The 21,735-nt window shown below is 39.3% G+C and overlaps 1 protein-coding gene across 2 annotated transcripts in view; it reads right to left on the reverse strand.

The window, feature by feature from the left end:
- syt1a (synaptotagmin Ia) overlaps positions 1-21,735 on the reverse strand; it is a 228,361-nt gene that overhangs the window by 131,069 nt on the left and 75,557 nt on the right. For both annotated transcript variants that reach the window (XM_059326244.1, XM_059326242.1), the window contains exon 3: positions 7,893-7,964. The gene's annotated coding sequence lies outside the window, so the exon portion shown is untranslated. The remainder of the gene's footprint in view (positions 1-7,892; positions 7,965-21,735) is intronic.

Below are 21,735 nucleotides of genomic sequence, written 5' to 3' on the forward strand. Positions count from 1 at the left end.
TCTGGTTAGGCGTGAGCCCCAGATACTACAGTACATGGCAACACGATTGCTCATTAGGCAGAACTGACTGAAGCACCTGTGTTTGGGGGGGAAAGCAGCCAGCCATATGTTTCTTGGGACTGCGGTGGAAGATTGATGCCCTTATTGTACATCCGGTGTTAAAAATCCCAGACACCCAGAGGTTGTCAATTTTTCCCCCATTTTTTCATCATCTTTTCTACTTCCTGGAAGGAAGCGAAGGGGAGCGTGTGGTTTGGCAGCCCTCCAGAAGCCAGTCGATCAACACACATGTATCACATATCGTTGCCATTACTTTCCACTGCAGCCCACTGGAACATGTAGAGGACATGAACAGCTGCCGCCAGATATCTTCTATGGCACCTGACGGGTGCGATGCTATCGACTTGGCAGAATTAGGCCGCCTCACGGAGCAATAATTACAACAAGAGATCTTAATCTCAAAGAGAAAGGGTGGAGGGGTTGTGGGGTTGTGGGGGTGGAGGGGAATTCTGTCATGAGAATGTACCCGGTCACGTAGGCTCAGTGAAGTCACACCCCTCCAACCAAGGATCCCACCCCCCATCCAACACTCTGAGAAGTCACCTTGACAGTGCCCTTCACAGTCCTCCATCACTACGCTGCCTGCATGTGACAGGACTGATCCACAGTCTGCTTTAATCAATTCAGAATCACTGCAAGAAAATACACGCTGTAGTGATTTCAATTAAAACACTTGAATTTCATACAAAAACACCTTTTAGGACCAGTATTAAATAGAGAATAACATCTGAATCATGATTTATCCAAGACTGGTCTCCCCTCAGAAATCATCAATAAAGGGCGTTTAAATAGGCAGCAATTTTATTACTCATATTTATGTTTAAGACTATCCACCGCCTATATCTTGCTGACGTTGTGGTAAGGATTGAGATTGGGTGGATGGGTCGAACAAATGGTGGACTTTCACCCAGGAGAACGGGTAAATCTTCACTTTCAAGATTTATGTATATTTATTTACTGTTTAAACTGTCTTTTATAACGCCTTAACAAGAAGTTTTTACCCTAAACCTGGGTCCATGTTTTTAGCCTAAATTCAACGAAACTGCAGCCTTTTTATTATTATTTTTTTTATTTTTTTTTATTATACTTTGTATAATTATGTATTGTTATAGGTGGAGTTGTCAAACGATGTATTCTGTTGTTTAGGTTGGAAATCTTATTGGTTTTGGATTTTCCGTCCCCCTGCCTGTTGGGCCTCAAGTTCTGATTTGTGTTTATTTCCTTTATTAAATCACTGAACTTATCCCAATTACGTACATTTATTTAATGTTTAAACTGTCTTTTATAACGCCTAACCAGGAAGTATTTTGCCCTAAACCTACATCAGTGGTTTTGTAGCCTAAATTCACAGAAACTGCAGCCTTTTTTATGTATAATCACATGAGTGCTATTTTTAGACACTCCACTGTACCGTGAGCCACTTTTCACAAACGCTCATATTTGTCGCTAAGGGTGGTTTTGACAAACTGCCTATTCTGTCATTTAGGTTGGAGATCTTGTTATTTATCCACATGATGATGACTTCAGACATGAGATTTAACGCAAAATATGTAATTTTCTGCCATTAAGGATGTCTCAATCAAAACAATAACAAAAGAGACAGTTTGGTGACGTTGTGGCAAGGGATCATGGGAGTTGTTGTCTTCATCAGCATCGCCATCATTGGAGTCAGCTTCTCCTGGTTAGGATTCCTTCAGTGTTCGTCGTTCAAGAGGTTTTTACTGGGAACAGAATTATCTGTAGAGGTCTTTGCCTCTCCAAAACAAACTGACAAGGTGAATAAAACTGGTAAAAACACTGAATAAAACAGTTTCATGTTAAAAATCTGGGTTTATCCCATGCTGTTTGGTGGACAACGGATATCCCTGTGGTGCTGCAACATTTTCTCCACGATTATAAGGCCCAAGCTCTTTTAAGGACCAACTAAGCCGAATTAATGTAAAAACAATGTGAAAAGGGTCAAAAATAACTTTTTGCATATTTAACAATTGCTGGTACCCAGAGGACAACTTTTAGTTTCTTTATTATCTGTAATAGTTTTGCCATATGTTTTGTGTGCAGATATGGTAACAACAATGTTCCAAAATCATATGAAATTGCATATTTTTAATTGAAAAATGTAAATATTTTCTGGGTGGAGGACTCCCAACACCAACACCAACCCACCAAATATGTAGACCTAAGTCTTCCAAATGTTAAGGGAAAAAGCTGATTAGCTTAACTTTTTTCTCTGACAATTTAAGATCCAGACTTCAGTTGACTAAAATCCTTCATGTGGTTAAAATATATAGTTGAAACAACCAAGATGTAGAAAGTTGCTGTAGCCTCATTTCATTATAAAAAATGTTTTTGAGAAAATTTATGAAACTGTTAACATCTGGTTTCTGTCTCTCAGTAAAGTGTTTTGTTTGTTTCATAAAGTGCTGTCCTCATTTCTGAACTGGTGAACTTTTGTCGTGTCTGAATAACCTGGCAGTAGTATAATCTCTCCTTTTTGTTATCATAACAGTGACTGGGTGTTCTGAGGAGTGGCTTCTCGTAAACTCTCGTAAAGCCTCTCGTAAAATCTTAAGTACTTAAAAATCCCCTTTTGCGTAAGATCATATCTTTGGGGAAATAACACTTGAGCAACTGCATTTAGTTGATTGGAAATATGCCCAGGGAGTGAAACTCCACACATCAGAATGAGGGGGGGCAAGGGGTATTGTTTTGAGTCGCAGGCCAATGGGCAGCATCTGGATTGTTCAAGCTAAAGTATAAAATGTTTTGGGGACAGTGAGCTGGAGCTTTTTTGTCTACAGATTGCCTTTGTGTTTTTGCTTTCTGTTCTGTACTATTCAGTTGGCTGAGGATAAAGTTAGGGTTAGTGTTAGGCTTAGAGTTAGGCTGCAGATTATAAGTGGCTACTTTTCTGTCTGCTGAATAAAAGTGATCTTGACAGTTATTGCGGATTAACTTTTGTTGATTCTCAAATCACATTGAAAATAGTGGAAGTTGATCTTGCGTTCTTCTCATTTCTGTTGAGAATTGCACATTGCGAGCAAATGGTGGCAAGTAAAGACCAAAGACTGTCTCAAATATCAGCGTAGTTTGCTTGATGTCACCCATACGTTTCTGAAGAGCTGAAGTAAGGCTCAAAGTGGGGAAGTGCCCGACTTCTGCTAACTCCCAGCTAATTCAAGAAAGGTTAAAGAGGGACGTCCCGGTGGCTCACACTGGTAGAGTGCGTACCACTAAGGCGGAGGTCCCTTTGCTGCATGTCTCCCCCTTCCATTCTCTCTGTCACTATTCAATAAAGCATGCTTAGTGTTAGCAGCTAAAACCGTGCTTATTATATTTTTAAAGAAACAATCACCACAAAGTGAATCGTAAAAATGTGGCTTCGAACTGGATAAAAAGTCAAATTACAACAACTTCTGGCAGGAAGCTACAACACTGATGCATGCACAAAGGTGATGTGACGTCATTTAAAGGCAACTTTTTTACAATTACAGACTTTTTCAGGTTTTGAAAATTGCTGGAAATATTTGAGATGATGTAAGTGTACAACTCAACCATATCTATACCATAGACCTAGTCGTTTTAATGCAGAAAATTTAAATTTTATAACTACAGTAATGACACCAAAAACTAAACTGAATGACTGAAATTCTGACAGTTTATTTGATCAACATAAATCTGCCTTTACCAAAATACAGTGTGTAATTTGCACTGGAGTTATTTTTAAAATTACCCACAGAGGAGCAATTCATTTGTGATTAAAATGACAGATGGTTTCAACAAATATTACAAGTGACTGAACATCCCCAGGAAAAATGAGCCGTGTGCGACGGAAGCTCCGGCTTGTACAGAGCCGTGCTGAAAGAGTAGAAGAAGAAGATGGGTGTAACATCTTCGTTTCGTCAGTGTCACGGAGTGAGTCAGACACTAATACACTCTCCATTCTCTGTTTGTGAGCTTCAAACCTGCATTTATTCTCTGGCTAAACTAACAAGCCTGGAGGTGGAGTAAGTCGCAGAGAGGCTGGAGCCCTGGGACTCGTATTTTAACCTTGTCTGCCCTGGCGGATTGCATTGTTTAAGCAAAGAAAATTGGGGGCGAGCTCAGGACTACAGAAAGAAGAAGTGGAGATATACTCCTCCCAGTCCATCTAAGCTGCATGCCTCTCACTTTTTCCTCCTCTGTCTCTCGGTGGACGGCGCTCTGCCACTTTGGATATGTCACGAGCAATAAGGATGAAAAATTGGACTGCTCTTTGGGTCCCCAGTCGGCATGCCGGCTTGTCCTCCACCTTCGCAGGCCTGGAGGAGGCTGAGCTCCACGCTCACAAAACAAAATAGGATTTAACAAGGCCAGAATCACTCACAATGCCTCGGTAAATAGCCACTGAACCCTGCCTGAACCAGCACCGGGCGGCTGAATGCAGACTTTAACATAGAAGTGTAGAAGGAGAGGATGGCGTTTGACAGGGCAGGGAGGAGTGGACAGGTTTGAATCTGGCGTAAAATACGAATTAAACAACCAGGTGATATCCAAAGCCATATGCCAAAGTCAGCATGTATAACCGCCAGCGGGAAATGCAAGCTCTGATAACTCTAATCACTTTCAATGCACCGTTTTACTGTTTTACATCCCTTGCATTTTAAATGAGACACTTGAGGATCATAGACCATGTGTGCGCTCGAAAACATCTGTTATATTTAGACTGTAGGCATGCTCAGCAAAGTAACAATTAAAGGGTCAGTTGATAATTATCTACATACGAGGTAATTAACAGGTATGAAACAGATGTGTCCAAGCTCCTTGTCAGTCACATTTAATTGTCTTTTTAATATATTATATTATACCTTGAGGCAATTATATTGATAGCAATATGGCCAAAATATTATTATTTCATGTTATTTCTTGATAACAATATATATCGTGATATTACGGAAACATATTGTATTCACTTGGAAAAAAAAAATCTGTGGTTTGTTTTTCGGGTTAAATGAGTATTTTTTTCTGTTTCCCGTGGTATTCTTCCATTTTTCTGAGTAATTTTTCCCCTGTTTTTTCTAACAATTTTTTTTCTGTTTTTCGGGGTAATTTTTTCACCCCTGTTTTTCGGGGTAATTTTTTTTTCAGTTTAGAGAGCAACAATAGACGCATTCATTCCTTTATTGAGAGCTCGATTTAATGGAAGCAAACATGACCGGCTTGTTTAGTTTAATCAAGTTTTACTTTGATCTGGGTTTAAGACACTGGGTACCTTACCTAATATAAAATTGTCAGAAAAAAACGGGGGGAAAATTACTCATAAAAATGGAAAAAAGTTAGTCAGAAAAAGAGGGGAAAAATACTAATTAAAACAGAAATAATCACCCCAAAAAACAAACCAAAATATGAATTACTCAAAAAAAAACAGAGTTTTTTTTTCTAAGTTCAGTGATTCCAAATCTCTAATTCTATAAATTAGTTTTATTATGTGTTTCTGGGGCAGTTTAATAGGCTGATTCTGTACTGTATGACTTTGGGAATGAATGATGAAGTCATGAAGTTTGTGATTTACAAAAATGTTATTTCTGTACAAGTTGTTCATCAACAAAACTAATTGGCCATGAAAGCAAGATATGAAGAGGACTTTTTGTTCCGACTACAAACTGTACATGTGACTTTAACACATTTACATATCAATATTAATGTGGGCATGTGCTGATAGGAAACAACAAAGCCCCAAGTCTTCCTCTGTACTTAGTATTCAGCATGAAAAACAGTTGCCACCAGATTCCCAGACGACAAATGATTCATCTTGTTTTTCGTTCTCTCCTGATAACACGGCTTGTTCGATGACAGGTGGATGTGGTGCACAGTCAGCCTGTGATTCTGTTCCCCTCTGAGATAAGGCAAAATCAATAAGACATTATTCAGAACTATATGTATTGGACCCATAACTGATCCATCGGCACAGCTACGCCTGGCAGAGAACAATCTGCATAACAATGCAGCTCTCTGGTTTTGCAAACACTGCATATAAACAGTGGGCACAACCATAGCTTCAGCATTGTCCTCGAGGGTCAAAGAAGATCTGCTAATTATCTATTCATGTATTCACAGCGTCAGCCTCTTTGTGAGTTTATAGTACACTTCGGGTTTGGGCGGAGGATGTTCCAGTCAAATAAGCTTCAATCAAACCAGCAAAATATACAAATAAGCAGCTTTAGTGATTCCACACGGAGCAAGTAACTTTTCAGCATATGCTGTTGCATTTTCTGCCAAGTGGATTGTGTAGAAAAGATTCCGACACGTCATCCTTCATACTCTCTACAATCTGCACAATACTCTGTTTTAACAGGGTTCGGCAATAGGAATTGCCTGGTTGCCTAGGGAAAGTAAAATGCCACATTGGGCCAATAAATCTGGCAACTCACTTGCTTGAGGATTTTTCCAGGAGCTCATGGTGGAAGAAGCTAAGGGATCTTGCTGTCTTCTCATCTCTGTTGAGAATTGCACATCTCGAGCAAATGGGGGCAGGTAAAGACCAACGACTATCTTAAATGGGGATTTAGTCTGCTTGACATCACCCATTGGTTTCTGAAGAGCTGAAATGAGGCTCATAGTGGGTAGCTCCTAACCGACTACTCCTAACTCCCGGCTAATTCTAGAAAGGTGAAAAGGGGCGTCCCGGTGGCTCACACTGCTAAAGTACGCATCACTAAGGCAGAGGTCCCTTTGCTTAATGTCTCCCCCTTCCATTCTCTCTGTCACTATCCAATAAAGCATGAAAAATGCCCAAAAATTCTCTAAGAAAGGTTAAAGAGATGGGGCAGTGGTGAAGCAAGCCATCAGTGATGGGGCTTGCCTGTCTCTCAAAGAAGCCACACTCTTATATCAACTTTTGAGTTCACAAAAATTCCCCTCAGTTGTCCTAAAGAAAGAAATAAGCCACATACACTAAAGTTTTTTGTATTAGGCTATAATCTTTTTGTTTTTTTGCTGAAAGTTTGGGCATTCTAACATGTGTCAAGAAGGACTGACTCCCTTTTGGAGCCAGCCTCAAGTGGCCAGTGGAGGAACTGCAGGTTTTGGCACTTCCACATTAGCTTCACTTTTGAGCCCCGGAGGTTGTCGCTTGGTAAAGACAAAGTTCATGAACTGAAACATACTGAAATTAAAATTATGTGAGAGAAAAAGTCCAACTACACTCATTGCTAGAGTGCCATAACAAGAGATGACGGCATCTTGGTTGCACTGTTATTATTTAATAACTACTGATGAGTAAAACAATTTGTACAGGGGCAAATAAAAAAAGGCTTCATCTAAGTTTCTGATCCACTTGTTCAACCAGTCGAGTGAAAAAAAACATCAAAGTTGAACCCTGTTTAATATAAAATATATTCTAAAACACCCACTGTTACTTTGTATTTGGAAGACTGTTTTTACCAAAATCACTGAAGGAAATTAATGATGTTTCGCATTTTATGGTCCATTAAAATACTCAATGAAATATAAAACATGAACAGCATAATATCCACCATCCAAGCACAATAACACAACAATAAAAAAGCTATTTAAGAATGTGAAATCATCTTCACAGGGAAGGAAGCGTGTCATGGCAACAGCAGAAAACATAATTGAAAAGAAACAATTTTTACACAAAATAAGGTATGGATTTAAGCTCTGCGATGTGAAAAATAGCAGTTGCTGTAGCAGCAAAGTACAAAGAATCGTTGAATTGGTCAAGGTTGATACTGACAGTGAATAGGAGCCCTGGCATTGTAGACATATGGCATTTCAGTAGAAATACTGTAGATGCTCTGTGTGTCACCTGGTACAAAGGAGGAGAGACTCACCTTTAACTCAACGATGCCTGCCGCAGTGTTTCCTGAAATGCTGTCTCCACAATCACCAGCAGTCACTCAGACCTAGAAAAGAAAAATGAAAAATAAAAGCTATATTTGTACAAATGAATGAAAACACTTATTCTCATGGTAAGCACCAGGTTTCTTGGAAGTACTGCCAGGTGTTCCTTAGAAAAAATTAAATGCAGTCCTATAATCAAGTGTCAAAGAATGAACATAAGTAAAATTGACATATGGTTGTTGGATAAGTGTACTCTGTATCCATTTGGAGGTCTTTGGGAGCGAGGATTTCTCTTCTACAACTATGCCTAAAGGAATAAACTGCAGGTACACGATGCAAAGACAACACACCTGCTTTGCATGTCCAATGAGTGCACAATGGGCTCAAACAACTGTATCCAGAGACAGATGAACAAGCCTCCATCTTTTGCCCCTGCTGATTGTTCCATCAGCTCAGTAATCTGTGCATGTCAGTGGTGGGGTGGCAGATATCCATTATCGATGGACTGTTTTCACAGACAATTGGCCATATTCAGGGAACGGCCAGGGGGAGACCAGCCATGTGTTGGAAAACCAGTACAGAGAGCAGCTGGGGATCTCCTCCCAGCAGATGCTGCCTGCTGTGGAGGTGTGGGAAGATTTCCAGTACAGCCATGGTGGGAAATGTGGGGGTCTGGGTTCTGTCTACACTATCTCTGCTCTACATTTCTCTTATAATGGAAGATAAAGTATTCTAGTGTTGGGATGAACAGGTAATTATCTATTGGTTGATTGGCAGCTTCTTAAATGTGCACACTTTGTTTGATGGCGTTAAGAAACAAACATCTTTGGGATTTGGGTTGTTGGATCTTTTAGCTTGAATACAAATAACTGCATTAAAAACATCAAGTAAATAGAGTAGAGGACTATCCCTTCCCATCTGTGGGCAGTAAGAAACAGCACATAATATATTCTATGTCTGGAAAAGCAATAAACGTACAGCGCAGCGTGTTCTGAAAGTCTTTTAATAGCTATAATGCAGCCATTAGTTTGCCTACCAAGTTGATGGTTTCGACTTTGGTAATGGAAACAGTTCATCCTCAGGGAAGTGTCAGTGTTCAGTTTATTTCCAAGCAATATATCCATTAGATTTCTTGTGACTAAGTGGAAACTCGGGCCTGATAATCATGTAATAAAGACCACCAAAATTATTATCATTTATCTTCTGTGGAAGATGAACATCCACAAGAAATGCACTGGAAATTTGGCCAATGGGTGTGTCTGTTGTCTGTAAATTATGACCCAAAGCCAGAACTAAACGAAAGCTCAGAGAGATACCAAAATGAGTATGGATCATCCTCAAGGGACAATGAATAAACACAACCAATATAATAGAAATGTGTTCATTGGTGAATGAGATACTGTGTTGTTGCTCAAAGGTAAATTATGGCCTACTGGTGTAATTAAGGCATAGTGCCTAAATGTTTTGCGCCACTCCTAAGCTGTGTGAATGTATAATATGAGAGCATCTGGACAAGCAAACGCATGTGTCAATGGTCTGCTGGTTGTCTACTGCCGACAGCACGGGGTCTCACCGTAGGAGTGAGATTTGAGTTGTAGTGAGTTTTTCTGGTTATGTTGGCGATCTTGCTCGGAATCTTTTTTTCGGGAAACATGAGAAAGTGGTACATTATAGTAGTATAAACTACTGGAAGTGTCATAGCTCTCATTTCTACTGAATCCAGTTCCAGCAAAGTGGTCTCCCTCCCTTTGTAGATTTCATTTAGTTCATTTTTTAAAACCTTGAATAGGCTATAAGATGTTCCTGTAATGAGTTTGTGATTATTTGGCTAATTATTTTCTATGGCTTCGGGGGACGTCTGCCTCCCTGCAACCGACTCAACTACTAATCTTTATGCAAATGATTGGGCGTTGACATCACCAAAATTAGAATTAGTTTATAATGTTATTCATGTAAAACCTAGGGGAAACTCTTATGGTCTTCTCCTAAACTTGCTAGCTTAGGATAAAAGGTCAAGATCAGTTACCTTAATCATTCTGAATCATCCTCTGGTGACTACGAATATCCATTTTAACCAAAATCTACAAACATTTCTGATCTGAGTACCCACAACTTGAAATGAAAATCATTCTGCCAGCTCAGGAGGAGACGAGACCATCAAAACACTCAAGTTGCATAAATGCGGTACGACTGCTGATGATTGCTATTCATTCTCCCCCTCATACTGTGAAAAGTGTATTTACCGGCCAACTGATGCACAGATTAAAAGCCATTACCTCAACTTGGCAGGAGTATAAGGGGAAAGTATTCGCAGACAGCATATTTATTCATATTTCAATGCACCTGCCATGCCTTATCAGAGTATAGAAATGATGACGGAAAGTGAAAAGGTAAATAAATACCATTTCACATACAGAGAGAAATGTGAATGTGTTGATGTTTAGTAATAGGTGATTTGTTTCCTTTCCGTCCATTGAAATGATTCCAACCATTATGTAAGAGTAGTAGCAACAGGGACATGTTGTGCTTGTTTACATGTGTCAGCCTTTTCAATTTTTCTCAATAACATCATATATTAGTTGTATATTGTGTCCTGTTGGGCACTGATTGACTCTCAACACTTTCCAGCTGTTCTCACATGTAAATCACATGCAGATAGTGCAGCCTGCCCTGACAGCAAGCCACCATTACAATCATGTGCAGAAATCAACGATGCATCATCATTTTACATGAGCTGCTAAATATGCATGCATAACAAATACCATGATCGGAACACAATGAGCATGTCATCGTGATATTAGGCGCTAGCAACTCAGTATTTGCCTTTGTGGCTTTCAGCAGCCATCTGCACAAGTCCCTTTTGTGAGGCTTCATAGAACACAGTTCCTGTTTCCTGCTGTGTTTTCACATTTTCTCCTCCAATCCTTCTGCTCATCACTTTTATGCACAAAATACTGGGACTCATAATAACAATATCTGTCTGCTTGGAGGTATTTGTCCACCTCTTGGTCGCTTTAGTATGTCTCTGGATGCATGAGACTATAGCTCTCATCTAAATCATCATCTATTATAATTCATCTCTGGTTTTCTTTCATTTATTGATTTTAAAGCCATAGTAGGAAGGTTTTTTCTGTTGTCACTGGGCAAACAATTCCATAATAATCTTTCTGCATATCGTGCCCCTCCTCTTGGCTCAGTTTTCTGGCTTTAGGAAATCTAGCATGTAACTTTGGACAGTCACAAGTCATTTATTTTGCCCCTTGATAGGTTTGCAAAATCAAAGTTGGAAACTTTCCATGGGAATTAACAGGAATTAACAGGAATTAATGGGAATAAACAGGGAATTGACAAAATTGAAGGTTGGCCCGGAATAGGGAACTTAAATATAGTTGGGAATATATATTTTAGCATAATCTTGACTCAAGATTTCATGCAAGCAAGTACACTTGAATATCTGCTATTCCTCAATCACATGCACACAGCACACTGCTTACTGCAGGGCTGCTGAGGCCACGCCCCCTTTGGAGACCTACTTGTTGTGAAAGAACTGATTGTTCAATAAAATAATTTAAACGTGATAAAGTTCTACTTACAAAAACATCTGTTGAAATGTCATGTTTTTTTTTATTTTGAATGTTTCCGAAATCCCATAGCTTAACTTCCCATGGAAAGTTTTTGGAAGTTTACCTGGAAATTTGCAACCCCTTCTATAATGGTTGCTTATGAATTTTTGCTTTTTCATTTTGACCTCTGCCTGGATATACGTGTAGCTTTTGTTGCCTGTATTTTTTAGAGCACTGTGGTCGACTCATCTACTTGTTTTAAATGTGCTATATAACCAAATTTGACTTGACTTGACTTTGGCGTTTCTATTGGCTGTTCTACAAGTGCAGATGCAGTTGCTACACCCCTTCAGATGATATTTGTACATATTGTTTCTGTTGTTTCTTTTTTTAAATGTCGTGTGTATGTCGACTTTTTCTATTCTTCATATTATTATTTTTTTTAATCTATGCTGCTTTTTTATGACTTGTTAGTACTTGTTTCCTTAATCTATATTTATATTTAGTACTTTTGCACCAATACACCACAGCAAATCCCCTTGTATGTGAAAACCTACTTAGCAAAAAAATAATTCTGATGAAATCCTGATTTAATGGTGGAATATCCCACAGAAAAAGTAGCTATTCCAGCATTGGCAACAGCTTTCTACACTGCAAAGCAACAGAGAGACGGACTTATCAAGAAGAGAATCTGGCAACAAACAATACAACACATCTCAATATGCGCACAACCTTACAGAGATGGCTTTTATAGGCCCATAAGTCACAGTTACAATCAGGATGAATGTTTGCATATGTCCATGCACGTCTGGTGAAAAGGACTTACGAGAAAAAGTCGGAAGCTGCTGGAGGAGGGCTGTATTTTCAAATTCAGGCATGTTTTTTTTTCGTTTTTTCTGAAAATTGCCTACCCTGTCTTTTAGCTGAGACTTTTTGAATAAATTCTTGGGCAAAGACCAATTTCAAAAGATGCAATCCATGTGAAGAATATAGACCCCAGACAGGTGCTTGCCAATTTCTGAGGTCGCAATCATGCAACCACATCCCATTCCCCCAACCCGACCCACTGATATCACCAGAAGAAATGACATTCATTTCTCTAACAGCGTCCCAGATATGGCAAATATGACATGCAGCAATCTCCATGCTCAACAACCTGTGCAGTAGCTTATGTAACAACATGATGAGGAGGCTAGGACACAATCTTTAGATCAGAGTGGAGAGTGAGAAGCAGTCAATGGGGGGTGGGGTGGGGGTTGGGAGACACTCGACAGGAGAGATATTACCACAGTAATCTACACTGAGGGGGTGAGCTGTAGAGCAAGCTGACCTTGAAGAGTTTAACCTGCCAATCAAAAGAGTGTTTCTCCTCTCTGACAGGCAGCGAGGCAGAAAGCAAAGCCCCAGATATGTCAGCTGGGTCCAGATGTATAAATGATGTGGAGACACAGAAATAATACGTGCGCCACTTTTCAGCCTGTGTGATTTAAAACAGCAGAATGTTTGGTGGCTGTGATGCTGAAGCTCATGAGCAGATAACGTAGCTGCCACTGTGATAACTTCCCGGAGTTTTAAAATCCTCACTGTGAGTATTATCGAATGTTGTGCAGTGTTTTTGGCGTCTGATAAGCTTTTAAATACTTTAATCTGTCACACAAACTGGACTTTCTGGATTATATTTCATGTCTCACCTTTGAAAACACATTTAATAAACCCTCTGATCCCAAAACCCGCCAGCAAATTTTAAGAGGCTTGTTTTCTTTAAAAAATAAAATAAAAAGTCATCCAAATTACACAAATGTTCATAGCTAAAACTTATTAAAAATGCCAAAATTCCATCAATTTTCAGAAACTGTAAAAACAGAAATCATCATGGATTTTGAAATTTTCGATAGTCTTTTACAAATCATGTGTGACAAACTTAGCTGACACTATCAGTCACCTGACAGAAATTCAGTGAAACTTCAAAAGAGCTGCAGGCTGTTTACACAGAGCACAGAGGAGAGGACAAGAGGGTTTTTTTAGTAGAGGTGTGTATAGTATGTGGAGCTCCAAAGTTTATGATACACAAGATAATCTTTACACATGAACATCACTTTAATGATTTTGAAAAAGTGTAATAGCTAGAACTAAAAGGCAACATAAAGGTTACAAATGACACATAAAAGCCTTACAATTCACAAGTGAGGTATACTGATGTATTTAAAGTTGCAGAACAAAACCGGGAAAAAATGCTTGTCAAAATCCCCCTTATACGGAAGTCAGAGCGCCTTCAGCTTCTGACCTATTTCTCTGTGAAACAGAATATTTGAGGGGCGTACATTTACAAGAGGCATTTAAATTAAATCCTTCATATTTGATTGAACCACTTAAAAGTGGGTGGGCACAGAGTTCAGCACGATACAAATCTAGAGGCTCCAAACACACACAACTACCTCACCTGTTGTTAGATCAGAGAGCTGCCACAACTATAAGTATAACCCACAAACAGTGAGCGCAGTCTATATATGACTGCTGTGGCTAGCTAGTGGCCCACAGTATTATTTGATATGTCTAATTTTTAGAGGTGTGGACCAGAGGACTCAAGATACGATTTTATCCCGATACTTAAGTCACGATACGATATTATTGCGATTTTAAGCTTTTTGTGATATGGTGAATATTGTAATACATTGTGATTTAACTGTTTAACTTCATTTTGTTGTTAAAATTTAATTCAATCAAGAGTTGTATTGTCAAAAAAGAGAAAATTCTCAATTCAGTCTTTTTTTTTCTCCACAATGAGAGTCAAACCCACAGTCAGAGGTAACATGTCGCTTTAAAAATCATCATGAAACATAAAAAAATAGCCTATAGCCCACAGATTTTTGCAGTGTTATTTCGACAACTTCCCAACACGATATCTTGACACACACCTATAGATTCCTTAGATCTTCGTTTCATATGATACCAGTATCTCCAGTATATTCCTAAAAGTGAGCTCGCCTACGGTCTTCGGCCAAAAAAACTAAAACAGGGAAAGGCTGACGGAAGGCTAAATATTGATACTTGTCGGCCATGAATCAATATAATATTGCCACGCAAAATATCACAATACTATGCTATGTCGATATGTTCCCCAACCTCTACTAATTTTTGTCCCTGAGTACAAGATCAAACATTTGAAACAGTTTTACAGAAAGAGAAAAGACATGCATTTTAATGAAAATTTACTCTGGGTAATGGATTAAGACTGGGATAATGTGTTTTTTATTTCATGGGGAGTGTAACAACATATCTTATTTCAGGCATAAAACCAAAAACCCATTCATAAATTACTCCAGGATGAGGGACACAAAATAACAAAAAAGCTATTCATTTCTGGGTTCAGGCACTTTATCAAGGTCATCCTTGACTGAATGTGATATACTGCAGCCGCAAGGACAATCCAAGCTCATTGTGAATAAGGAAGCTCCACAAATGTAATGTACAGTATATTTAGAAGAGCAGAAAAATACAATAATTTCTGCCCAACAGAAAACAAAGGCCAAGTACATGAAAGCATCTTTATGTGGAGGTCTAATTATGAATGAATGAGGGCGGAAATGCTGGACACTTTTGTGCATTTACATACCTTCCATGTGTCTCTTACTACAAAATCAAGGCCACTCAAATGCTTAGCAACTGTTCTCCCAGCATGCCTCCAAACAACCGTGCAGTGCATCTACATAAGGCGAATCTCTATGTGCATAGGTCTCCACCAGGCTTACCATCTGCTCTGTGGAGGATATTTAAAGCTTGAACTACACTGCCAGTGTACAGCATGTCTCTGGGTATCATAGCTGCTTGATGTCCTCCTACTCCCTTAACTAAAAACCCAGTGAGAGAGAGAAGTTGGCAGGTGGCGAGGAATATAATGTTGTGAAATAAGACGTCTGACACCAAGCCTCTGCACGCTGTTGTTCCATTTCTACTCTTTCCTTGAGCTCTTCCTCCTGTCTATTTGCTGTTTCGCCCTATGCTGTCACCCAGAAGCATCATTCTGTTCTATATAATAGGGTTTTATTCTTTGTTGCACTCAGTTTGCTGGAAATATTGAGTGACAGTGCACTATAAATGCTACAAGGTGCAGAAATTGACACCTGACAGTGCTTCGGATGGAAAAAAAATCACACCCAATAAAGCTGTAACTTGAGACTTGTCTTTTATCATTTTCCACATTTCTATTTTTGCAAGAAAAACTCATTATTCCCATGTGATTCTGGCCACCCAGTTCACCATCACAACACCCCGCCCGCGCGCTTCACACCGGAGAGTTTGAATCACGTCTCCGGCAGAGAAACGCTCCACCTGAGTTGAAAAATGCAGACTCTGTAGCAGCTGTGGCATTGGAGGATGGTGGTGTTATTCTGTCGTGACACAATTGCAATCTTCTCCTTGTGCTTTTGATGGCTGCGCACTGGGAGAGTAATTATGAACCCCAGAGATCACTTTGAATGTTAAACTCCCCACATGTGGAGGCAGTCGCTTCAAATTACAACAGTCAGGGGTTAGTTTTTTACAAAAAGGTAAGTAAGTGGAGAGAACAGAGACTCTTTCTCTATATACTTTGGTTTAAAGTGCCAATAGACAAGTGTTTTGCTTTAACTTCATGATTATGAAGTAAATGTTGATTTTGCACAGTATGATGGCTACAATTAAATACCACTATAAACATTGCTTTCACTATGCAACACTGTCTACCAACTGGCATGATCTCCTAAGAATATAAAGGCTCGATTTACAGCACAAAACAGGAAAACGGATACTCTGTAGACCGAACAAAGACCGCAATTTTTTATTATCTTCCACATTGTCAACTGCAGCCCATCATAGCCTGAGGCCGGAGATATACTTGCTGTTTAACCATGCGTTTGCGTACACAACCGGCTGTGGGATTTTTCACATACTTGCCTGTGTACAATGTGTGTTTCTGAAAGGTTTTCACTAGAGGGCACAGCAGAAAAGTCAGAACCAATAGACATATCAGATTTGCAGGATGTAAATAACAAACATGGATAAGCTACAGGAGGTTATTGTACTTGTGGCAGATAAAGTGACAGTAGCGCCATCGTAGATTATGTGAAGGACATTAAATCAAGCACATCCCTACTGATCATGTGTGTATTACATCTTGCGGAAGCGTAGTGTTAATTTCCTGCAACGTGCACAACTAACATTCCAAATAAATGCGGAACATGCGAGGTAACCATTATGAACCAGAGAATATGTAGCTAACAGCAAGTATATCTCCAACAAGATCTCCAACCTAAATGACAGATTAACCGTTTGTCCACACCATCCTAAAATTAGCACACGTCATACTACATACACGTATGGCACGCAGTTGTAAAAAGGGCTGCAGTTTCGCTGAATTTAGGCGACAAAAACACTGATCAAGTTTTAGTGCAAAACCTATTGGTAAGGCGTTAAAAAAAGACAGTTTAAACAGTAAATAAATGTACGTAAATGCCAGAAGTGAAGTAGTTACAAGTTTGATGTGAGCCACGGAATTACATAAAAAATGCAATTCACGTAAAAAAAAGGCGAGCCACGGAAGTTACGTAATGAAATGTAGTCTGCCCCAAGTCTGACATCCGCCATTTAAAATCCTCAACGCCGTCAATAACTACTACTTCGTCAGCAAGGTGGTGGCGGAGGACAGTCTAAAACGTAAATGTGAGTCGTATTTGGCAGCATGTACAAACGTCCTATATTGAAGTTTTTGAGGGAGACCAGTCTGATATCTCCAGCCTAACTCCCTTTATTCTTACCTTTCACAATAAAAGTCCTAGACATGTACACGTAATCAGTGTTTACCACAGAGCATCACTAAAAGGCAATTCAACAAAACCCAACACATTCTCATCTGCGCTTTGTTACGGCCCCAAATATGTGAAACCAACATACACAGATCATTTTGCTCCAGATTTGGACATGTCAGGGAGGGTGTGACATCTTTGCTAGTTGCACGCTCCTCCCCCCTCTCAACCTCCCACAACCACCTGTTGGACTGTCTGCCGTTGGCCGGGAACCTAGGAAGGAAGGTCATCTCCATAGCAACGTCTAGGCTATCGCTTTTGTCATTCCAGCGAGCTGAGACGAGACAAAGGTGGTCTCAGGCTTACACACTTGAACTTCCACATATGCAGATACACATCTCCCTGTCTTCCTGTCTTGTCTGTCTTATTGTTTGTGTGTGTTGTATACGTTTGGACGGGATGATGGCTAATTTCGTTGTAATGGTACTTGTTACTCTGAACAATGACAATAAAGGTAATTCTGAAAATAAACTCTAAAATGGCTAACTTTCAGATCAAGCTCCTCTTTCCCATGAATATAAACAGGCAGAAAGTTGTAAACAAATTTAGTGTTTCCTGTGCCGTTGGTAGTTTTGGAGGGGGGGTTGTAATGGTGTCTGTTTTCAAGCTATAGACCATTTCAAAGCAGTCAGAGTAGTATTGTAATACTAAAGGCACCTTGAAAATACTTTGTTGTTGTTATGGTATCCGTCTACTCCATTTCTCTTGTTCCTCCCACTGTTTCTGTGATGCAGCTTTGTGGGTCACCCTTTATCTCCACAGTGACGTCACACAGATTTGTGTCCACACATGCCCAGCTGCAAGCCCTCTGCACCCCGTCTCCTTTAAAAACATGAAAACAGAGATCACAATATCTCCAGCGTGGGGCTTTATTCCTGTGGCAGTGTGCTGTCCTGCACAGACACTGCCCTCTGAGCAAACAAGATTACCCTGATGAACAGAGGCAGGCTTGTTTACTCTCTGTGTCAAGGTACTTTGGCGGTGACTCGCTGTCAGTGAGGAGGAGAAACTTTGGAGATGAGATGCTGCTCTCAGGTATCAAAAGGAAACTCTGATTCTGTGTTCCTGTAACCACAGCTGCTCAGGTTGCTGTTGGGCAATGGCAAATTATACCTTGTCTTTTTTGTCGCATTTCTCATCTTATTCATATGGATTATGTTCTCTATAGTTTTGTCCTAAAACGACCTGCCACAACGGGCTTCATTCCCAGTCAGTGGATTTCAGCTCTCTGAATCTCTCCAGCCAACCCTGCCTCTGTTCCTATTCAACACATTGCATTTGTAACCTTTTGTAAGAAATGCAATTGCCAACATAAGTGATTATGTTTACTGCCAACATTTCCTTCCAGAGCAGAAAAGTACTATCATGTTCTCATGTTGCAGAGAGAAGGGGTGGATGACTTGGCGTGCAAAGCACATGGTTTGGGCACCAACTTAAAGGCTGTAGTTATTCAGTATTTTTCTTCTTTTCAAGCATTTCAATATGAATAATAACCAACAATGCCTTGGTTCATTCATCAAAATGTTGTATGCAGTGTGCGACTGGCCCATATAGAAAACAAAACGTTTTAAAAACAGGTTCAGTAGGCTCAGTCATTTTCTGTGGTTTTGGTAACTCAAACAGGAGGAATAAATGCATTTGTTGTGAACTTTTCTCAGTCATGGATTAACATGTATTTGGTGCTCTTGTGAGAATTTACAGCAGCAAAAAGGTGTATGCCAGACTGACCTAGAATTAACTGTTCATAGCTTTAACCATACTGTTCATACAGCCCCAATTCCAAAGAAGTTCAGACATTGTCTAAAATTAAAATAAAAGAACCTTTTATACCTTTTATATTCCATTGAAAAGTGAACAAAGAGAATGTATCTGATATTCTTACTGATAAACTTTGGTTCTAACAGTTTTCAGAGTCATGCCATAATTCATAAGGGTTTTCAATGATTTAAACACAAATCAACAGCTGGGACACATTACCACTCAAACCTGTATCTATAATGTGTCTCTAGGCTGACCACTTGTGTTTAGATTTCTTACTGCCTACGACCTTTTCTGCTAGAAGGTGAAAGGCAACTCTTTGTCTGACTCGTTGTTAATTGAGTTAATTGTTGTAAGTTAAAGAGTGTTGGCGCGCTGTCACCAATCCATGTCTTGCATTGGTGACATATTTTCCTGTTACGTCCTTGTCAGGGTTGCATCAGGACACATGAGCATTTACACGCCGGACAAATTCACGAAATTTATTTCCACATGCTCTCCATCACCATAAGTTTCCATTTTTGATGGAAGCCACTTCATCAAGGTGGCAGATCCAAGATGGCTACCACATAAAATCTATGAGAACCAATATATCTTCCAAGGCCACTTAGAAGGTCAATCTTGGTGTCAAAATATACATTTCCTGGGTCAATGAATCATTTAAAGCTGTTGAGAATATCACCAGATGAGTATTTGATCAAATAGATATGTTCATTTTGCCTCTGTATTTACTTAATGTGTGAAATGTTTCAATCTGTGTGTAATGGATCTATATAATGTGTTATTTCCACTTTTTGAATTGAATTACTGACATAAATAAACTTTTATATGATATTCTAATTGATTGAGATGCACCTGAATGTTAATATAGGTCATATACAGTACATGTGTTCTGAAAAATGGATAGCTTGCATACATTTAATTGAACTTTATTAGCTTCACTTGTATTATTTGTTACATTTCTTTGCAATTCCTGTGTGCCTTCTTACGTGAGCACCTTGGCAAGTAGTTTGATTGATTGGACCAAAGATACATCCTTACACTTGTTGTCAGGGCTCTCCACTTTGGTTACAAAGATGTATTTTTAAACCGAGTATTTATTGCAGGGAAAGGGATGAAAGATGTTGCCAATGAATGATACATACTATGGAATCTATGGCAATGGAGGCCCAATGGTTTCTGCCAAATAGACAATAAATATGTGGCAGTTTTTTCAGATGATTTAATCCGTCACACAACAAAGTAAACGACTTGAGTCTGATGGTGCAAAAAGATATTCAGAACATCAATGAATGAATGAATGAGTGAATCCTGTTTCTCAACCCAGTGAATATCACATGCTGCCATACAAGCCAACGCTTGCTCAAGCAATGTTTACAGTGTGCTACATCTGTACTGCTCACTCCACATAAACATTGTTCATGGACAAGACCAGTTTAGGTCACATATGATCAAGATGGATGTCGACATGTGTCTGGTCTGCTGTGCAATTGCCAGAGCAAGAGAGATAGCTGTGCGCTTGGTTGGCAGACCGCCATTTGAGAGTGGGCCCCCATCTTGACTAAGGTTGGCTGATTCCTATCTCATCCTCTTGTCATTTGCCATAATGGTTTATCCATCCACTGGAGGCAATGCTCGTACGGCTACCTGAGGTAAGATGATTGTTATTCATGCACATGCCTGAAGCATCAAATATTGCCCAGGGACCAGTTTGTGTGCAGGGAAGGTGGATATATCATAGAAAAACATCTGGGTAAAGATCTAAGATGAATGAAACCACTTCACTTCAGATATTAGGCGGCTTGTAAAACATCCGGAGATTAAAAGCATGCGCCTATAAAAGAAAAGCCATTCATTGCCTCAAGATTGTCTTTTTTTCCCACAACTAGGAGGTAAAGCATGTCATTTGCAAGCAATAAAAACCTTTAATTCTGGCTCCATAATTGTATCAATTTTGTACAAATTACAGCCAAGAAATTCAACGACTCATTGAAATCATGTTGGAAGTCCTCGACTACTACCCTTTCAGAAATATACTATACATACAGTAAAACTTTTCTTTGTCTGAGCTGGTGTCCTCTGCACAACCTGGAGCCAAAAGCATATACAGTAAGCAAGTATTTGAAAGCAAAAACATTTAACTAAAAAGCCCATTCACATGCTTCTTGATCAGGTTACATGTATTTCTATATATACACATATACATATATGTATACATGTATGTATGTATGTATGTATGTATATATATATATATATATATATATATATACACACATACACATACATGTGTATATATATAGAAATATATCTATAGTTAATATGTCGTTTTGATGATATATGCCGTCATTACGCCCAGACCTTTTCTACCCTAACAATAGAGAAAATAACCAAAATACACACAAAAAATATATATATATTATTATGCAAAATTTAAATGGAAATTCTTTGTTGTAACATGAGGAAAATTTTACAAAATGTCATAAATAATAAAAATGATTCTTCCTCCAGCTGCCACTGCATGAAATGTAATGCAAACAAGGCTGATGTGACCTTCATGAACACTAAACATCATGTCTGAACAACCTTGCAGTGTGAGTCTTTTTGCCCACAAGGCGATAACGCCGTAGACGTCATAATGACTGTCTGAAGAGATCATGTGTTGGACCCTCCTC

The sequence above is a fragment of the Centropristis striata genome, chromosome 22 (genome assembly GCF_030273125.1).
Source record: "Centropristis striata isolate RG_2023a ecotype Rhode Island chromosome 22, C.striata_1.0, whole genome shotgun sequence".
Taxonomy (NCBI): domain Eukaryota; kingdom Metazoa; phylum Chordata; class Actinopteri; order Perciformes; family Serranidae; genus Centropristis; species Centropristis striata.